The sequence below is a fragment of the Rhinolophus sinicus genome, linkage group LG07 (assembly GCF_036562045.2).
Source record: "Rhinolophus sinicus isolate RSC01 linkage group LG07, ASM3656204v1, whole genome shotgun sequence".
NCBI lineage: Eukaryota > Metazoa > Chordata > Mammalia > Chiroptera > Rhinolophidae > Rhinolophus > Rhinolophus sinicus.
In genome coordinates this window covers 117,514,530-117,529,893 of record NC_133757.1, presented here as the reverse complement: position 1 = coordinate 117,529,893, position 15,364 = coordinate 117,514,530, and the positions used below count along the sequence as shown (strand labels likewise).

The 15,364-nt window shown below is 32.2% G+C and overlaps 1 long non-coding RNA gene across 5 annotated transcripts in view; it reads right to left on the bottom strand.

Moving 5' to 3' along the window:
- The window catches only part of LOC109456613 (uncharacterized), a 311,954-nt gene that overhangs the window by 250,580 nt on the left and 46,010 nt on the right, over window positions 1-15,364 (bottom strand). For 3 of the 5 annotated variants that reach the window (XR_012498220.1, XR_012498221.1, XR_012498218.1), the window contains exon 4: window positions 3,715-3,815. The exons of the other annotated variants lie outside the window; for them this stretch is intronic. This is a non-coding gene — a long non-coding RNA (uncharacterized LOC109456613). The remainder of the gene's footprint in view (window positions 1-3,714; window positions 3,816-15,364) is intronic. 5 annotated transcript variants of the gene reach the window in all.

Sequence of the window (15,364 nt, the reverse complement as noted above, 5' to 3'; positions counted from 1 at the left end):
TAAATAAAACAACAACATGCTTGTTCCAGGAAACACAAGAAAAAGTTTAGTATGTGTGGAGCACAGATGAAAAGAGGAAGAATAAAACCGACATAATCCTAGGCCAGACAACATAGGATGTTGCAGATCATGTTAATGTTTTGAAGTTCTATGTTAAGCATAATGAAGTATTTGAATTATTTTTATTCAAGAAGAAAGATTTAATTAGTTTGTGTTATTCAAAGATAACTTGAGTTCAATGTCATGAAACAATTGGAAAGTAGATATACTGGAGACAGATGACTAGTCATGAAGCTACCATAAATGGTCGAGTTAAGATATGGGTGTTTGCACTGGGGTACTTAAAATTGGAACAGTTTCAGGGCTACTCTGGAATGACAATAAATTAGATTGGATGTCCAATTGGAGGTATGGTTGGGAAGGGCAGGATAAAACCAATTTAGACAACAAATGAAAGGATTAGCTTTGGATAAGAAGTGATTCTTTTTTCTATTCTAAGTAAAAGGTGATAGAGGTGGTAGAGTTGAAAGTTAGGCCTGGTGGCAATAAGTTCAATGAGTCTGTTAGATAAGTTGTAGTTCTGTTGTTGTTGTTTTTCAGGGAAGTGGGGGAGGGCAGTGTGGCAGTTAGGAGCATAAAGTATAAAGACAACTATGAAGAAAGTAAACTACATACGATAGCAAGCCAAGAAAAGAGTTGTTGATATAAATAATATTGGATTCTCAGGTAGTATTAAGGACAGGCTATGAGTTTACAGTGGAGCTAGTCTAACCAGAGGAGAGATTTTTCTCTCGATCAGGTCGTGGTTTTACCAGGCTGGTAGAACCATAACAAGGACAGTTAATATAGGGGCTAACGTAGTTGGGTGACATGACCAACTGACCTGGGTTTGACAGGACTGTCCTGGTTTTAGCACTGAAGGTCCTGTGGCTACAGAAACCCCTCAGTCCAGAGTAAACCATGCTAATTGGTCAACCTCAGTGTTAGAAAAATCTATGATAGCAGGGTGGAGAGAGCTAGGAAAAGTTAGAAGCATAAGATGGACTTAAGGACCCAATGTGATACTGGAAAAAAATAATAGGGAGAGTAAACAAGAGAGGAAGTTGTTAAGAAAAGTTTTATTGAAAGAGGGATAGACAAATGCACTAATTTATTAGTCCTGCAGTTGTAGGCATTCATTTCTAGGATGTAGATAATTGGAAAGAATTATGAGAGATAAGTTGTTAAACATGAGAAATTCAAGTACCTGAGAAGTCAGATTGTTGGGTAGGTTGACAATAGTAGTAGTAATACTGTGACCCACGGGGCAACATTTTCAATAAAATAGTAGCTATTATAGGTGCATAGCGGTAAAAGCATTCTATCCTAACCACATGGGCCTTAAATGGGTAAAGGTTTTTAAAGTCAGTCAAGAAATAACAGCATGGAAGTTGCTCAGGAACTGAAAAAAGCATTTATCATACTTTTGGATAGTGATGTACCCACCATATGAAAGAACAAACTACTCCTGAACGGGAGGCAAAGTAGTCTTCTCAGGAGACTGTTAGTTTTTGTTAACGTTTTTACCAGTGGACACTGAATTTTATAAGTAGGAATATAACACTCCAGGCCTTATTCTCAGTTTTTTTTGTTTTATTTTTTTTTTCTTAGTGCCTATTTCAGTGAAAACTTGCACTAAGTATGTAGAATGATCTGCAAATGCTCTCTAAGCCACCATATTATACCCATATAATTATAACCTATATTCAGAGTATGGACACTTTTTAATGAAAAACAACCTATACATCTTGTTTTGTTTTCCAAATAAAAATAAAAATCCATGCTAGGCATTATATGACAATGTGTGAAAAAGTCAGTTTCTATGGCAAAGTATCATTTGTCAAAGTATTGAAAGAAGATGCTGATTATTCTAGTTTAAATCTGGGTCTTTAGGTTATTACAAAGTAAACTTCCGGATACATTTCATTACCACCATATGGATAGCACAATTAAATTGCATAGCATTTTAATCTAAAAGCATAAATTTTCAAGTAAATATTTTAAAATAAGTCACGATTTTTGTAAACCTATTTGATTTTCTTTTTTTATTTTTAAAAAGAATAATAAAGTCATTGGAAACAGCTTTACTTCTACCAATTTCTTAAACTATAGTATAGAATGGTATAAAAATGACTCATATGTATAACTGGCATAACTCATCTAAAGAAAACAGTCAACTAATCAGACACTCACAATTGGTGTGCGTGATTGCTATCATGGAATTTAAGACTCTCTGGTATACATCCTTAGTATAACACTGATGCAACTCTGACAATTAAGCTTAAATTAGAAATTAATTGAAGTAAAGAGTATGCTATTATTAAAAAATAAATACATAATTTCAGGAATAGATATATATGTGTATATATATATATATACACACATATATATATATATATATATATATATATATATATGTTTTAACTGCTTTCATACATTGATGTTCAGAGAAAGTTTTAATTTCTAAAGCTCTAAAATTGAGAAAAATATTTTATAACTTTAACAAATGGATCAACTACACGGAATGCATAGTAACATGATTCATCAGTCATGGCACATCACATTTTATTTATATTGAGTAGATTTCTTCAACATAAAGAGATCAAGCAGAGAAAATAAATGACAAATAGTTCTTCAGACACCATTTGACCCAGCAAGTGTTAGACTCTGTAGGCAATTCACAGTGGCTGTAAATAATGGGGTTAATTGCAAGACTTTTTCTGTTTCCAAAACTCAGTTATGCTCATGAAGAGAAAAAAACAACAACAACAACAACAAAAAAAAAAAACCAACAAAGTTCAACAGTGACATTATTGTATTATATTATATTATATTATATTATATTATATTATATTATATTATATTATTATTAAGCAATCTCAATGTTGTTCATCATTGCTATTGTTTATCAGAAGTAAAGCCTGATGCTGGGCGAGGCGAGGGGGGCGTGTAGAAAACTTTAGTTTTGGACTCAGGGCCATAGGAATCAATCTAAAGGGACACGTATACTGCACAGTGATTGGATTCTCTGGGCAAATATAAAAATATTGTTTAAAATCGAAGTTCGTAGTTTCCATCAACATTGATTTGAATGAGAACCTTTGGAGGTAGATTCCCTGGCTAATGTAATTTTCAAAAATACCTTCGGATGATTCTTAGGTGCATCCAGATTGACAAACAATGGTAATACCTTCTTCTTTCTTACAATAATCTAATAGAGATCCTAGAGGTAGTGTGGTGAGAAAAAAAACTTATCAATATTTTCTTCATTACAAATCACTCGGCTAGATCTATGCTTAATCAAAAGTACCTGATAGTAGTCAGTTGGGGTTGCACATCAACTGCATGGTGAAACCAAGAATTCCATGAAAGATAAGAGCTTCCAACATGCACAGGTTTATCATTTCAAGCTACTAGGTATCTTGAACGCTCATCTTTCAAAATATGAAAATATAACAATGTGCTGTCTTCCCATAAAGATTCAGCATTACCAAGGAACTCCTAATTGTTTTATTACGTGAGTGATCACAAACGCTATTTCTTCTCAAAGGATGACAGTACAACACTGAAACAAAATGTGTTACCATTCAGCAATGATAAAGAATATTAGAGCTCATCTCCTAACCAGCGTATTTATTGGTTGTCAACAAGTCATGACAGAAGATGAAAGCCCACCTGCAAGAGTTTAAATCACTGGCCCAAGTTTCTGCTCTGTCACTCATTTTAGGGACTAGCTCAGCAGATGTTTGCAAAACCAGTAACAACAAACTTGACATCTATAAAGGAAAGAAAGTAGAGACCAGAGATATCTAATTAAAGAGAAGAAAAATATGGAAAGTGGATACTTACAAACCTACAAAGAGAACATAATATCCTAAATCCAAAGGTATATAGAACACTGCTAAGAGTAATATTTCTGATAAATAACGTGGACATTAATCAAAAAGCCATTTCCAATTTAGGCTGTCTTGGCATGCTAACACATGTAATGTCAGCTGATATGTTTTGCCTTTCCTCCTGTGTGTTTTGAATGTATCCTAGAAAGAGTTAAAAAGGAAACATTTTGCAATCTGAGTCTCTCTAATAAACAAAATAACCAGAAGGAATATGACTCATATTTTGATAGCTGAATGATTTCAACTGCAAATAAAAATATCAAGATTTTGTCATACTTTTAAAAATAAAATTTGGATAAAAAGAAAGGTCACTATGTGTAGAAAGATAGAAAGGGCTGAATTAAAAAAAAAAACTGATGAATATTCTTGTTCATGCAAGGAGTTCCAGCACTGGTTTTGACATATACTAAAATAAGATTGTTTCATTGCAGTTATTATTAGTATCTCTAATCAATTCTCTTCTGTGGAACTCCTTGTAAATAAACTATGATGTGAATTTGATGGTATGTTTTCTGAATTATTGCACCAAAACCTTAACAATATTATCAAACATTGTCGATACCTACAAGAAAAAGTTTATAGTGGTCAAATCATTTTACATATCAAACTCTCATGAAAAACACAAAGTAATATACTTTCTTAATTTTAAAATGGCACAAGATGGTTGAGCAGCTTGCCCAAAGTCACATAGCTATATTTCCTATAGCTAGAAAATAGGATTCAAACTCAGCATCTCAAACCATGATTATTGTAGAACAAGTTGGCAAACAGTATGAATCTCGAAATCGATTTTCTGTTTGTGTTGATACTTTTTTCTGTGAAAGTCAAATTCAATAAATAAATAAACAAAGAAACAATCAGTAAAGACAAACTTTTTGTTGACATTGTTAAAATCCAATTCCATATTCAGAGGATTGATTTGGGAAAATTGGGCATGTAGAAGTCACTGCCATTTTGCCTGCCTGCTTGCCTCTTCCAGTTCCCAAACCACATAGTTAAATATGTAGTCACTTTGCTCTAAACAAATGTCTAATTATCACAAGGGGTTTCACAGAATTCTAAAATAAAAATCCTTTGAATTGTAAACACTTAAAATACTTATGTGTCCTATAGCTTTGGGGGGATTTCAGGCTATGAACTGTAAAGTTGGAAGGTTCAGCCCATCTAAAATGCCGGAAATAATTATTACAGAATTTCAAGTTGAAATTAACCAAGAACAGCACATTTTTTCTTAGATTTGATAGAGCACTTTGAGAGAGTCTAATCTGGGTTTCGATTTTGTATACAAATCTTGTATTAAAAAAATAATACTACAAGAAGTGTTTGTAACTAAATTGAAGTCCCTTAGCAAGATGCTTAAATGGAGTGCACTGTTTAAGTCAGTATTCATTCCCTGTGATGGGAGCTTTATTTGATATGTACTCTGCCAACCATTTTGAAATTACAAGTATCAAAACAGAGAATTTAGCATGTATTACAATATTCAACCCAAAACCGTTTATTATTCTCTACTAATAGCAACATATCTGTAAGGTTGGAAACAACTTCACTCAAATGCCTTCATTATAAAATGCAGTATTAATCTAATATTAACTCTCTTATGGTTAATATACATTGAGTAGGTTCAAAATATTCAAATGTACAATTATCTCTTTAGCTTATTTGTTTTCTTCAACTTTCAAGGTCTGTATCATACAAGGAAAGGTGTACTTGTAGATTGAAATATAGGTATCCCCCATTATCCAAAAGTAGAGTATTCCTATGAAATCTCTTGTAAGCTAAAATGGTGTAAAGCAAAGAAAAAATTACCATTCTTTTACATGGAAAAATTTTTGAACATTCCTAGACAAGAAAGGTAACCTACCAAATCATATCAAATAGCACATGAAACCTAAAATAACACTAACATAGAGTAAACACCGTGACACTCCTGTTGCAAAACAAACACTAAACGCTATTTTTGTTTTCTGTCCTTTTTCCTAAAAGTAAAAATCCTTTTGGATTTCCTTCAGTTAGTGAAAAGAGGTACTAATGTAGGTCTTTCATAAAAGTGAAGTGCCATAACATAAGCTCTCGAGACCCAGGGGATATCTGTATATCAAAGTAAACTGACAGACTGAAATAATCAGACCAGAGGACTTCTAACTTCAGTGCTGACATGTAAACACTTGGGAGCTGTCCTTCTGTCCTCACCGCTACCATCACAACAAGATGAAGAAATGGGAAAACAATGACTTTCTTCAACTCATCAGAGAACTGAAGTAGCAGGGCAAAAAGTAACAACAAACAGCCATTACTGGTTTTCAAGCTGGGCAATAATATGATAAAAAGAATATTTTAAGAACATTATTCTAACAGCAGTATGTCAGATAAATTTTTGTCAATAACATAATTGAGAGCTTATTCTCATTAAGACATTGCTAAAAGCTACTGGAGATAATGTATTGTGATATAACAATGCATAAATTGTTTTCAACCAACCTGGTCATATTTTCCAATGCCATCAATGATTTCCTAAAATATTATTTTATGTTTTTTTGTTTTTTGTTTTTTGTTTTTTTGGTTTGCTTTTTTTTGCTGTTTGCTTGCATATTGGCTTTTGTTTCTGTTCTTTAAATCAAACTTTTCTAAATACTATAGCACTTAACGGGGTGGTTGAATTTTTTGCCTTTACCCATGTTTTATATAGCCAAATGGGTTATATTTGATTTAATTTCCAATCCATTCATTCTTACGAGACACACTTTTCCCCATAAAATAAGCGTATTTTCCAATTAGTCAACACATTATTATACTTGGCCTAATATGGAGGTCATTCTTTCATATGTATCACAGTTTTATCCACAAAGGATATTTATGTATTTCCCAGTCATGTAGGAGTGCACTTTTATTTTCTTATAAAGGAGATGAAGGTTAAAAATAGTGTTTGCTGGTTAAGTCTGAGGCAGATATGAGTATGTTTGAGATAGAATTACATTAAACATCCTACAATGTGTTAAGAAGTAATTATGGTTTCTTACCATAGGTGATAAAAATATTGTTTCAATGAATGAAAAAATAATGAATACACATAAATAATTGTGGTTTTGGGTAAGCAAGAAATTCATGATAAATATCACAAGGAAATGAAGTAACAAAAAATTCAATTAATATGTCAAACTACATTTGAAAAATCACAAGTTGAATAGAAGATAATATTTTGCTGTAATTATGCCATTAGGTTTCAAGTATTTTTTTATCACAGTTTACATTGGGGTGGGTAAGTGTTTTTCAGAATGAAAGTAAAGAGGGCACATTAAATAAGTACTAAGTACAAAGGACTAATTAGAAACAGGTCAAATAAATATTTCATAAAGTTGCTGCTCCTCATCACAAGGTGAAGTGAGGTATGAATTTTCTTTCAAATTCAAATTTCTGTTTGTACTTGACTCTCCAGAGAGAAGAATCAAATAATTTGCCTATACTGGTAAATGGCTGCACTTTAATGAAAAGGAGTAGTTGTTGTTTTGTTTTGTTTTGTTTCATTTGTTTTGTTTTGTTTCATAGAATTGATTCAATTGGTCTTGGTTTTATCTTTAATTGTATGTAAAACTTTGCTTCACATTATTTTCTAAATCAAAATATTTTTGACCATCCAGTTAACAAAGTCAATGGCTGCTACACCTCAAAACTCAAGACATGGAAAAAAATCAATCAAATATATATAATTTTATTTCTTCTTTACATTTATACAGAGCTCTACAAGATACTAATCATAATATATTTAAAACTTAAATCTCTTCTATCTAGAACACACACAAAGATGATTCTAGTTCCAGACAAAACGAATAATAGACACTGGATATACCCTTTTGCTTGAAGCAACTAAGCAAACTTAAAAACAACAACAACAACAAAACAGGCAATATTTAGACATTGACCATCAGGCAAAAAAAAACAGTGATCCCTACAAGAAAGGGCACAAGCAAGGTAGCCTTACGATTGCTCCAGTTCCCTGACTAGAGTTTCCAGGCTGCAGCACAGGTAGAAAGAATGCAGGCAGAGCCTGGCAGTCTCCTAGAGTCAAAGAGATAGATCTAGGAATTCATAGATTCTGTCTGATTTCAGGACAGAGAAGCCACGAGAAGAAAGGTGCACAGAGTGAGAGTTTGGCAGAACTTCGAGGATCCTCCTTGGCCTTGTAACTTAGCACTGATCATCGAATGAATGTGAGAAAACTACCCAAGGCTGGAGAATGAACCACACAAAGAAGCAAAGAGAAGAATTCTGAGAGCCTATTCAGGGTCAAGAATATTCATGCTCCCACCAACCAGTGTCGATAAAAATCTCATAATTCCTGGGATAGCAGGGAGAGTACTCAGAAAGCAACACTTCATTAAGGGGGCAAAATAATCACTAGACAAATGGGCCCTGTATTTCCACCTAACAGATCTTAAAATGCGAAGTTCAGATAGATCAAAATATTACTTAATAACTACACTGCAGAATAAAGCCTAAGACTATAACCTAGTAATTCAAAAGTACATAGCAGCCAAAAAGGTAAATCTGGCACTCAATAAAAAGTCACCAGACAAAGAAGCAGGAAAATATGAACTACTAATCAATACAAGTAAATGCAGAAATGACACACATGACAGAATTAGTAGTCAAGGACATTAAATCAGTATTATAATTGTTTTCCATATGCTCAAATAAATAAAGGAAAGATGAATCATATTAAGCAAAGACAAGGAAAATATACGCAATTTGAATATGAACATGAAAACTATGCCATAAAAATGCAATATATAGGATCAACAACAGATTTATATAATACAGAAGAAAAGATAATGAATTTGAAGATGCAGCTATAGAAACTATCCAAAATGAAATTCAGAGAGATAACAGACTAAGGAAAAATGAATAAAGCATCTGTGAACTAAAGAACAATTTCAAGCAGCATAATATACATGTAATAATAGTCATTAAAGAAAGGAAACAGAAAAACCATTTGAATAAATAATGTCCAAATAGTTTCTAAATTTGATGAAAGCTATACGCTCAGAGTTTCAATATGTTCAATGAATTTAAAGCATAACAAACATAAAAAAATTTTATATGAAGGCACACAAATATGAAATTGCTAATGGGGAATAATTAATATCTCAAAAGAAACCAGAAAATAGCATATCGGGTACAGAAAAACAAAGATTAAAAACGACAGCAAACATCTCCTTAGAATCAATCAAGCCATAAGACAGTAAAGAAATATACTTGAAGTACAGAAAGAAAAGGAAAATATAAAACTGTCATAGAAATTAACTCTTCAGAAAAAAAAAAAAACTTCAAAAATCATGCTGCAATAAACACTATTAAACATACAAAAGCTGAAAGAACTCTTCACCAGCAGAACTGCATCATAAATGTGAAAGGAAATACTCCATGCAACAGAAAAATGATACCAAATGGAAATCTGGATCTTAACAAAGGGATTAAGCGCACTGGAAATGCTGAGTATGGGAATAAATAGTCTTTCTTTTGCATTTAATATATAATTGACTTTTTAAAGCAGAAATAGTACATTGATTATGGGCTTATAACACATGTAGATACAATTTGTATGATAATGACACAAAATTCTGGAGTGGAGAAGTCGCTCAAAAGAAATAGAATATACAAGTTAACATAGAATATTTATCAAGACTGAACATAAGAGGTCGGACAATTATGTTTGCGAACTCACCTAGAAAAAGTGCTACATATCTCATTGCTGAATATCACTACAGTCACGCTTGGGAAGCTATGCACCAGCATAAGTGTCTAGTCCACCCTTCAAAGAAATTTTGGAACTCTTTTTCTGGAATGGCCATCAGAGCTATTGTCCTATGTCATCAAAATGTCTTCCTTTCAATATTCCCTTTATCTTCGGGTAAAGAAAGAAGTCACTGGGGGTCAGATCAGGTGAGTAGGGAGTGTGTTCCAACAGTTATTTGTTTACTGGCTAAAAACTCCCTCACAAACAGTGCCCTGTGAGCTGGTGCATTGCCCTAATGCAAGAGTCATGAATTCTTGGTGAAAAGTTCAAGTAGTCTTAACTTTTTCAAATAGCCTTGTCAGCACTTCTAAATAGTAAACTTGGTTCACTGTTTTCCAGTTGGTACAAATTCATAATGAATAAATCCCTGTGATATCAAAACAGGTTGGCAACATTGTTGAAACAAGTTCACGAACTTAATTGTGAGAATTCTTCGGGGCCATGAAACAAGTTTTAATAATATTTAAAATATTTAAATCATGCATAGCATGGTTTTACACTATAATGAAATTAGATTGCAGATCAATAGAAGAAAGATCACTGCAAAATATCCAAATAGTTGGAAAGTAATATATTTCTAAAACAAAAATCAAGAGGAAAATTGGGAAGTGTTTTTAACTGAATGGAAATGAAAACTCAGCATATCAGAATTTTTAGAGACCACTAAAGCAGTACTTAAGGGAAACATTAAATTCAAATGCCTATTAGAATAAAAAAAAAGGTTTCATATCAATGTTTTCATCTTTCAAATACAAATACAAGACTAAATTAAACCCATAGTAAGCAATAACAAACAAACAAAAAAACAAACAAAAAACAGAAACAACTCGAGAGAATGTAACCAAAATCTGGATCTTTTAGGAGATGAATAAAATTGATAAACCTCCAGCCAAAATTTGTCAGGAAAAATAACAAGACATAAATTATTATCAGAAATGAGAAAGGTAACATCACTATAGATTCTACATATTTTAAAAGGATAACAAGAGAATATTATGAAAAATCTTCTGCCATTTAGTTTAACAACTTAGATTAAGTGGAAAAATTACTTGAAAGATATATACTACCAAGGCTCACTCAAGAAGAAATATATAAGATAAATTGATCTGTATTTATTAAACAGAATTTGTAGTTATATTTGTAGTTAAAAAATTGAATTTGTAGTTAAACAAATCCTCCCACAAAGAAAATCCAAGGCCCAGATGGCTTCATTGCCAAATTTTACTAAATAGTTAAAGAAGAAATAATATCCATTTAACAGTGTGGCAGTTTCATAGAGTTACAACAGAGATCCAAGTCCATCAACAGACCCATACATACAGTCAACTGATTTTTGACAAATTTTGACAGTTGATTTTTGCTAAGACAATTCAAAGGTTAAAGGTTAATTTTTTCCCCACAACTTACTGAAAAAGCTTTAATCCATACCTACCATCATATATAAAATTAAATTAAAATAGATTTTTGACCTAAATGTAAAAACCTAAAACTCTAAAATGTGTAGAAGAAAACACTGGAGAGAATATTTGAGAATTTGAATTAGGCCATAATTTATTTAATACTACATCAAAAGCATGTTACACAAAAGGAAAAAAATATATAATGTGTACATTATCAAAATTAAAAACTTCTGCTCTTCATAAGATATAAAACACTGCTAAGAGAATGAAAAGACAAGCTATAGTATGAGAAAAATATTTGCAGTTATATAGTTAATAAAGGACTTGTGTCAAAAATATAGAAAGAACTCATACAAAGAAAGCAAATAATGGAAATAATAAATGGGAAAATATTTGAATGGACACCTTGCCAAAGAAAATAATAGAGATGGCAAATAAGGATATAAGAAGATGTCAACATGATTAGGAAAATGAAAATTAAAGCCACCGTGAGATACGTATCACTCCATACCTACTAGGAAGTCTGATATTACACACTGACCATTCCAAGGAAGGATGAGGAGCAACTAGAACTTTCATATACTAGGAGTGGGAATAGAAAAAGTACAACCACTCTGGAAAGTTTGGTGGTTTCTTAAGAAGTTAAAACACCTATCATATGACCCAGCCATTTGCCTCCCAGTTATTTCCCAAGACAAATAAAACAAATGTCTGTCTAAGGTTTGCACTTAGCTATTCATAGCAGGTCTGTAATAGTCTGAAACTGAAAGTAGCCCGAATATGCAGACACGGGTAAATGGAAAAATAAATGGTGGTATATCTATATAATGAGATACTACTAGGAAATAAATGGAATAAACTCTTGACATACACAAAAAACACAACTTTCAAAATAATTACGAGAAATAAAACAGGTCAGATAAACAATATTAACATACTCTATGTTTTCATTTATATAATATTTTAGAATATGAAAAACTATATTGACAGAAAACAGATGAGCAGTTATCTTGAGATGGGGCAAAGGGTAAGGGAAGGGCAGGAAGAAGACACTACAAAGGGGCATAAGGACACTTGAGGGCTAACGGCTTTATGTATTATCTTGAGAGTGATCATTTCACAAGTGTACACATATTTCAAAAGTTGTCAAATAATAGATTTCAAATACGTGCAGTTTATTGAGAGCCATTTATACCTCTACAGAGCTTTAAAAATACTTTGACAGGGCATCTTCTTTTAGTTTTAAATCTAATTTTCTTATCCTTTTTAAAAGATTGATATACTGGAGAGTTGCTTTTTCTGCCTGTATTTCTTTCCTCACCTTGTTTTCACCCCTTCCTTAGTCCATGCCAGTCTGGCTTCTGTCCCAAGCTTTTGTCAAAATTGTTCCAAATAAAGTAACCAGTGCACTCTATTATTCAATCCAAATTACTTTTTCCTTTCCTGTCTCACTTGACTTATCAACAGTATTCGACACTGTCAACCATTTCCTGGTGTTGTTGTTTTTTTCCCAAGCACTCTTTCTGTTTTCCTACTAAACACTCATCTTCATCTGGTTTTCATCCCTCATTTTGGCCAATCTCAGGCTCCAACGTTGGGTCAGTCATCTCACCCTGTTTTTTAAATGCTGGTGTTCCTATGAGTTAGATGTAACCCCCTCACCCCCATTTTTCTATTCTTAATCTTCAACTCCTTTTATTTCGATAAGCATCTCTATACTCCTAAGTATTTCAATATACTTTTCATGGCCTAGAGTTCCCCTCTGATTAAGTCCTGTATATTCATATGTTTACATGGATACATAAAAATACCTCAAACCTTTAAATCATGTTTGTATTCCCTTTGTTCTCCACAATGTAGCCAGTATGGAGTTTTGAAAATGCAAATTCAATTTGCCCCCACTTCTGAAAACACATCAATGGCTTCCCAATGATCTCAGGTTAAATTTTAAGTATTTAGCGTTATCTATAACATAACTTTGCCTTTATATACCGGTACTTGTGGACCATCTTTTATATCCCGCTGCTAATTCTTTGAAATCCATACATATTGACCTTATTTAAATTACACGAATATTGCTCTCTCTCAAACAAAGCTTTCATATGCTTTGTCATTGGCTGGCACACCTAGCCCTCTCTGCTTTTCATTTTTTTAACCTCTCTTACTCAGATCTCAGCTCAAGTGAATTTTAATTAGGAAAGCTTTTGGTTTCCTGTTATCTGATCTGGAAGTAGCCTGTTTCTATTTCTCTTGGCAAATTTAACACCTTTTGATTATAAGGAGATATGTTTGTTTATTGATTATATACGCCACTAACCTGAAAACCCCGTAAGGCCACAACCATAAACTATTTCAATCATTAACTGTTTCCTCATTGTTGTGACCAATGCCTGATACCAATAGTAGGTATATGAAAAAAATAAACTAATATTGTGTGTGCTGTAGAAAGAATTATCACAGTTAACTCATTTAATAACTTATACAGGAAACAATACTATAGTCTAAAGAGCACAGGCTTGGAGACAAAAAGATAGAAGATGAAATTCAGCATCCACCACTTCTCAAATGTGTGACTTTAGATAATGTATTCAACTTTCTAGGCCTAAATGTCCCTCTTCTTTATAATGGGTATAATTAATAACAGCTATCCCTTCAGGTTTTTATGTATAATAAATTCAATGAACAATAAAAAACTCCCAATAGATATCCTGTAAACTAAAGGTCAATACATTTTAAATATTATCATAGAAATTAAAAGAAACTAAAAGGAAGTTGCAGGCAATGAGATAGCTCTTGCATAAATTTCAAAAAAGTTAAACAAAAACTGGTTATGTTTCAATGGTAAACTTTCAAAGGTAATATTTAGCTTAAGAATTTGTATGCATTAAACTCAGTTTAAGGAATCATCAGCCCACGTTTTGACAGCATACTTACATAACATCCATTTGATTATTTTAAATTCTACTTACCTTTCATTCCCCAATTATTTTTCCATAATATTTAGATGGAAGGTATGATTTTTTTTCATACCTCTTACAATTTCATATAACTACCCATCTAAATCTTTATTTCACATTATTAATTATCTAATAATTACATTAGCTCCCAGTTTTATTGGCATGCTTTCAGTGATTTAAGAGCAAGTTATAAATAATATATAATAATTAAATAATAATTAATGTCATAAAGAAATATATGGATTAAGGTCTTATCATTAATATTGCAGTTACTCAATAACTAGTCATGCACATTTTCAGCCATCATTCATTGGATAATATTTTGATGGATATAATAATACATCTGGTCAACTTTTTCTTTATTACAGAAAAGGAATCAGACTATCACTTCCTTAGCTTTGGAATGAAACTTCAATTGCCGAAGGATTCCAAAAACATAACATAAAAATTGTTGGTAAGAAGAGAAAGCAAAAAAGAAGTAGTTCAATATAAATGACATACTAGATTAGTAAAGCAACACTAAAAATTATGAACATGATTACCAAAAAAAAATTTTTTTTTAATTCCTTTTTCTTTCCAACAACACAAATGTTTCCATCAATAGGCCAACAAAGAGTGCTATTAAATACCAGTCATGAAAAAGTTAATATAATGATTCTATGTACCTTTAGTGTTTGTGATTCAAATGGTATATGAAAACCAGAATTTAATAATTTAAAATTGTATATTTATAATGGAATTTTAATTTCATTATACTAAAATACAAATATTGAATTCGTGTGTTTTTTTGTCTATTAAAATTATCATGACCTACAGTATAATACATTAGTAGTATAGTTGATTAAAACAGCCCTATAATTTTCACCACATCTCCAAAAAGAGATGGAGTCTATTTGTCTTCCCCTTGATTCTGGGCTGGACTCAGCTTTTCTTGACCACTAGAACATAACAGAAGGGACACTGCATAACTTATTCAGACCTAAAGAGGTCTGCAATTCTACCTTCATATGGTTAGAAAGTTTCCTCTTGGAATCCATCCACCACACAAAGAATTTCAAGGCAGACAGGGAGTTCCAGTGAAGGATACTGTGTTTCCCCGAAAATAAGACCTAGCCAGACCATCAGCTCTAATGTGTCTTTTGGAGCAAAAATTAATATATATAAGACCCGGTCTTATTTTAATAATATAAGACCCGGTCTAATATACTATATACTATACTATACTATACTATAATATAATATAATTTAGTATAATACAGAATAATATAGTATAACATA